Here is a 5,357-nt window from a genome sequence, read left to right as displayed (position 1 = left end):
CTCTAAATGACTTTAGTGCGTGGGGTTTGGTTTATGGGGGTGCTTAGGGTTGGGATACTTGGTGACTTTATTAATCATTCCATTGAGTGCTTACTGTGTGCAGAGCGCTGTACTAAGCGCTGGAGAAGAGACAATCCCTGCCCCCCTAGGAGCTCCCAAACTAGAGGATTAGGATAATTGAGGGAGTTGAGAAATGGGCAGGCTTTGAGGGTTTAAAGTGGAGGGTGGGGTGGAGGAGAGTTCTAAGTCTGGGATAATTAGTGACCCTGTGGGGGACCGCAGGTGGGAGTTAAATTGTGCTCACCCACGCCCTGCCTTTACTAAGTACTTGGTAAATATGATTGCTTGAGTTTTAATATCAATGACTTGGGTTGATAATCTAGGGTGGGGATAATCAGTATCTACTTACCAATTTATGCAGGGAGGGGGGAAAAGTTGGGGTGGATACTGGGGTTGGCTAATCATTGCTGACTGTATTAATGGAGGGTGGGCTTGGGGGAGGGTTGAGGGTCTCTTGGGGAATGTGTTTCATGATATTGGCTTGTCCATACTGCTTTGATGATGGTATTTAAGTGTTTATTATGTGTGAAGCATTGTGACGAGGGTGGGGGAAGATAGGAGATAGCCGGAGTGGCCACCGATGTGTGTGGTTAACAGCGTTTGTAGCCCAGTCTCTGGTTTGGCCCTAGTGTGCCCATGCTGCCCAGGTTTTGGTTTTTTGCTGGCTGGGATGCAGGGAGGGAAGTGTCTGCTTGGTATAAAAAAATAATTCTGAAGGGGAAAGGTTTTGATGCCATGAGGGATGATTGCTGCTCTGGAGCCAGAGATGAGGGGAAAGGGATGGGACAAAATCAATGGGGTGCATGGGGGTGCATGTTCACTGTAAGTGTTTGTCTGTCTGTGTCATTGTGTCCTTCTTCTCTTTGTGTTCTGGCCAGCCCCCAATTATCCAGTTCTTTTCCCCCTAAACCATAAAGTCACCAAAGTCCAGCGACTTTCCACAGCCTCAACACGCGTCCTTGCACCCCAAATGTGCTGGCAGGTGAGGGGCTGCCTCTGCCAGGCTCATGCCCCCTGCGCCCCCAAATAATCCAGAAAGGGGGTCCCCTCCAGGCCTCATCTGCAGGAAACGTCCACCCTGCCTTTCGCCATCCTCATTGGATGGTGCGTTGTAACTGAGCCCTGCCAATTTGGGGGAGAGGTGGGATGGGGTGGCAGTTCCGTCGTGTGCCCATCAAGGGCTCTTAAACTGGAAGCCCTTTGGGGCAGGATTGCGCCAGCTTTTGGGCTTCCCAATTCCTGTACCCCAAGATACAAGTCTCCACTGGACCTGCGTGGAGCTCCCAAAACCCCAGCCTTGAGTTGGGGTTCAGCAGCCCCAACTGTGTGGAGTCGACGATAAACTCACTGTGGGCACAGAATGCCCCGGTGGTTATATTGCGCTCTCCCAAATGCTTATTACGGTGCTCTGTGCTCGGTAAATACACCTGCCAGAAGCAGAACAGAGAAGCAGTGTGGCTTAGTGGAAAGAACCCAGGCTTGGGGTTCTAATCCCCACTCTGCCACTTGTCTGCTGGGTGACTTTGGACAAGTCACTTGACTTCTCTGGGCTTCAGTTCCCTCATCTGTAAAACGGGGATGTAGACTGTGAGCCCCACGGGGGACAACCTGATTACCTTGTATCTCTCCCAGTGCTTGGCACAGTGCACTTAATACAATCATTATTAGAGCACCACAAACCCGGTTTTAGCAGCAGAAATGGTCACCAACGGTACCTTCCTGAGTACTAAAGTGTGGAACAGAGTATTGAACACCTGAGAGACTGAGGTACCAAGTGCAAATCTCTCCTTGAGCTGGAACTCAGCCTGCAGAATATTTCCAGGTGACTTCTCCTCCGACTCATCATGGCTCCTAGTTAAATGGGTGTAACTTATTGCTGTGAAGGTCTGTCTCCCCATCTAGACTGTAAGCTCCTATTGAACAGGGAATCGGTTGATCGGTTGTAGTGTGCTCTGCCTAAAATATGTGCTGGATAAATACGGTTAACTGAAAACGGGTATCCCCCTCTAGACTGTAAACTCCCAGTGAACATGGAATCTGTCGACGGTTATAGCGCGCTCTGCCTAAAATCTGTGCTGGCTAAATACGATTAACTGAAAACGGGTATCCTTAGCAATTGAGGCCTCTCCTCCCATACTGCTCTTAATACAGTGCTCCATCAGCGTTCAATGAACACAACTGCTGTCTTTGCTCGATTTACCGATTTGCTGTTTTTTTACCTACTTGTACTGCCGATTCAAGTTTACTGTGTATTTACAGAGTACAGCTTCATGTACTGACTTTGTATATGCCATTCTAACCTTGTGTAACTCAATTCTAATGTCTCGCGGAAAACTGGAAACCTCTCCAACAGGGGCCATGCGTGCTAGGCCTTGTTGAATTCTTTGAAGCATTTGTACCAACTTATTCCAAAGCTGCTGCTTCGCCCTCCTTGACTATAAGCTTGTCGTGAACAGGGAATGTGTCTGCTACCCTGTTCTGGTTTACTCTGCCAAGGGCTTAGTACGGTGCTTTGCACACAATATGAGGTCACAATATGACCTCACTATCATCACAATATGATGGACCGACTGACTGACTTAGATTGTAAGCTCCCAGGGGGCAGCGACTGTCTCCTCCACCCAACTTGCCAAAGAGGGTGCTTTTTAGGGGGTGTGGTCTCGCTCAAATCAGGCGAAACGGAGCGCAGAGGTCCTCATCTGGCTTTCTTGTTGGGGAGAGGGGGAGGACAGGTATATTGCCAACTTCTACTTCCCAAGCGCTTAGTATAGTGCTCTGCACCCAGTCAGTGCTCAATAAATACGATTGAATGAATGAATGAGGAGGGGTAGGGGTGAAGAAACAGACTGGCCCGGGGTAAGTGTTTAGGGCTGTGGATGCAGGAGAAGAAAAGGCCCAGCTTCTTTCTGCGCCCCTGGAGAAGTCTCCCAGACAACTGCCACAAGGTAAGTGTTTAGGGCCACGGCTGCAGAAGGGGAAAAGGCCCAGCTTCTTTCTGCTCCCCTGGAGAAGTTTCCCAGACAACTGCCACAAGGTAAGGGTTTAGGGCCTCAGCTGCAGGAGGAGAAAAGGCCCAGCTTCTTTCTGCACCACTGGAGAAGACTCCCAGACAATTCAGCTCAGAGGTAAGATCCTGGGGAATTGGATGGGGAGAGCTGGAGGGGCTAAGACTTTGTTGGGGTTCCCTGCTTTGTTTAGCCAGAGCTTTCCCTACAGGGCGTGTGAGTGGCACCTGCTCCGTCCTGTGTCTGTCTTTCTTGCTCTCTCCCTTCTGGCCTGAGTGAGGCTGCAGGGGTGGGGGCATGGGTGGGGGTGGGCCCAGGCCCCAGCACCCCCTGACCCAATCAGGGGGGAAGAGCGGGGCTACCCTGAGACCTGATGTGGTGTCTCCTTAGGGCCAAGGAACGAGCCTGAGCCTCAGATGCAGCGTGAGAGACCCGGCCCCCTGGTCCATCCCTGTCTTCCCGAGGACATCGTGGTGCGGACAGTGTCACGCCCTAACTCCAGCACAAGTGGGAGGAATCGACGGTATTTATCAGGTACTTAGGTCTAGGGCACTATACTGAGCGGTTGAGAGAGTAGAGCAAAGGGATCCTTCTCCTCTGCTACATCTACACACAACTTGCAGCCGACAAATGAGAGCAGGGACCAAATCCCACGTGTCCCACTAGTGCCCCCTGAGCGGGCTCCTACCCAACATCCAATGTCCTGCTCCCGGGCTGGAGGAATTGGCTCCCCACGGGAGATCCATCCAAGCCTTCCCACCCCCAATTCTTTAGCTGTCTCCCTCTGGGCGGGCCGGGATAGACCTCATCAGCCAACCAAGGGTCCCATCCCTCCCCAGGAAGCCCCAGCACAGCCCGGACCAGCCGACCCCACGGATAACGGAGGACTGACCAGCCCCTCCAGAAATACCACGGATGCTGGACTGGGGCCGTTTCCCACCAGCCTGCTGCCCCCTGGCCGCCCCCCAGCCCACAACTGTATCCCCTCCCTCCAGACGATGCCATTTCCTTTGGGGGGCAAGGGTCAAACACTGCATCATGGGTGCCAAACCGGTCTCTTGCAACTCCAGGAGGTGATGGAGGTGTGTGTCTGTTTCTTGTGTGAGTGCGAGGGCCGGGACCAGAGCAGGGTCAGGGGGCCGCCCCTCTTTGGACGGGTAAAGGGTTCTGGAAACAGGGGTCTAGAGTTGGGGTCTGTACTCCGTGGATCTTAGGCGCAGGTGTGAAGTCGTGCCGGGGCCCTTAATTCTGTAGACAGTGCGACTTCAGCCTGCCCGGGTCCGCTGGGAGTTTTCGGGCCTACTCTGGCTTCAAGAGTACAGACTCCCTTTCCCGGCCGAGGGGGGTGCCCCTGGGGGAGCGGGGTACAGGGACAGGTGCAGTCGGGGGCGTGTGTATGTGTCTATCTGTATGCTTGTGTGACTCCCCTATGTCCTCCATCCCTCCTGGACGAGCAGAATGATGGGGGGACAGGACTAACAACAAATCCTAGAGTGGGAAGATGCAAAGTGGTATATTCCCCCACCCTACCAATGGAAATGGCACAGTCTGGGCCCCTTCCCTACTGTCCCCTCCCCTGCCTGGGCTCTGTAAGGCCAAATGCATCTGTGTGGAATAAAATGTATACAGTCTTCATGGTTCCTGCAACTCCTTGAGCCCCTGGCAGGTGCCTCTGGCCCACAGGAGGGTTATAATTTGGGGGCCCCAGCTGTGTTCTCAAAGCAGGACCGTTGCCACTGGCTTGTAACTTGTACATTGACAATCTAGTACCCTCCCTCCTACCACCCACATCTCATTCCTTCAGCCTCCCCCAGTTAGGGTAAGGGGTCTGGAGTCTTCAGAGTACAAAGGGATGGGGTAATGACATTCCCTTTTTCTCCTTCCATCTCCCCCCTACCCCACCCGAGGGTCTCCAGAGGAATGGCCCAGAATCATGGGGCTCCCATTTGGCCAGAGAGCTTCAGATTTCTCCCTGCCCTTATAAAGTTTGGCAGGCTGTGGTGGGAGGGAGGACCCTCTAGGCCCAAGAGACAGGGAAGGGGCAGCCCCCGTTCAGAAGAGGCAGTGGCTCAGACTAGAACTTATGCCAGGTGAGTCAATTGGTAAGCACTTCAAATATCCTAATTATTAAATCCGACTACGTGGCGGGCACTGTTCTAAGCACTGGGGTAGAAACAAGATAGGTTGGACACACTCCCTAGCCCCCATGTACAGACCAGGGAACTGAGGCCCAGAGCAATGAAGTGACTTGCCCAAGGTCACACAGCAGATAAGGGATGAGAACCCATGATG

At 52.9% G+C, this 5,357-nt stretch overlaps 1 long non-coding RNA gene across 1 annotated transcript; it reads left to right on the top strand.

The window, feature by feature from the left end:
• The first annotated feature begins 2,472 nt into the window (after positions 1 to 2,472).
• LOC119927242 lies at positions 2,473 to 4,673 on the top strand. Its single transcript, XR_005450394.1, has 3 exons — positions 2,473 to 3,185; positions 3,456 to 3,599; positions 3,905 to 4,673. It is a non-coding gene; the product is annotated as an uncharacterized LOC119927242 (long non-coding RNA).
• Positions 4,674 to 5,357: the final 684 nt, after the last annotated feature.

Source organism: Tachyglossus aculeatus, chromosome 4, assembly GCF_015852505.1.
Source record: "Tachyglossus aculeatus isolate mTacAcu1 chromosome 4, mTacAcu1.pri, whole genome shotgun sequence".
Classification (NCBI taxonomy): Eukaryota; Metazoa; Chordata; class Mammalia; order Monotremata; family Tachyglossidae; genus Tachyglossus; species Tachyglossus aculeatus.
Note: the sequence above shows the minus strand (reverse complement) of the source record. Positions and strands in the feature narration are given on the sequence as shown.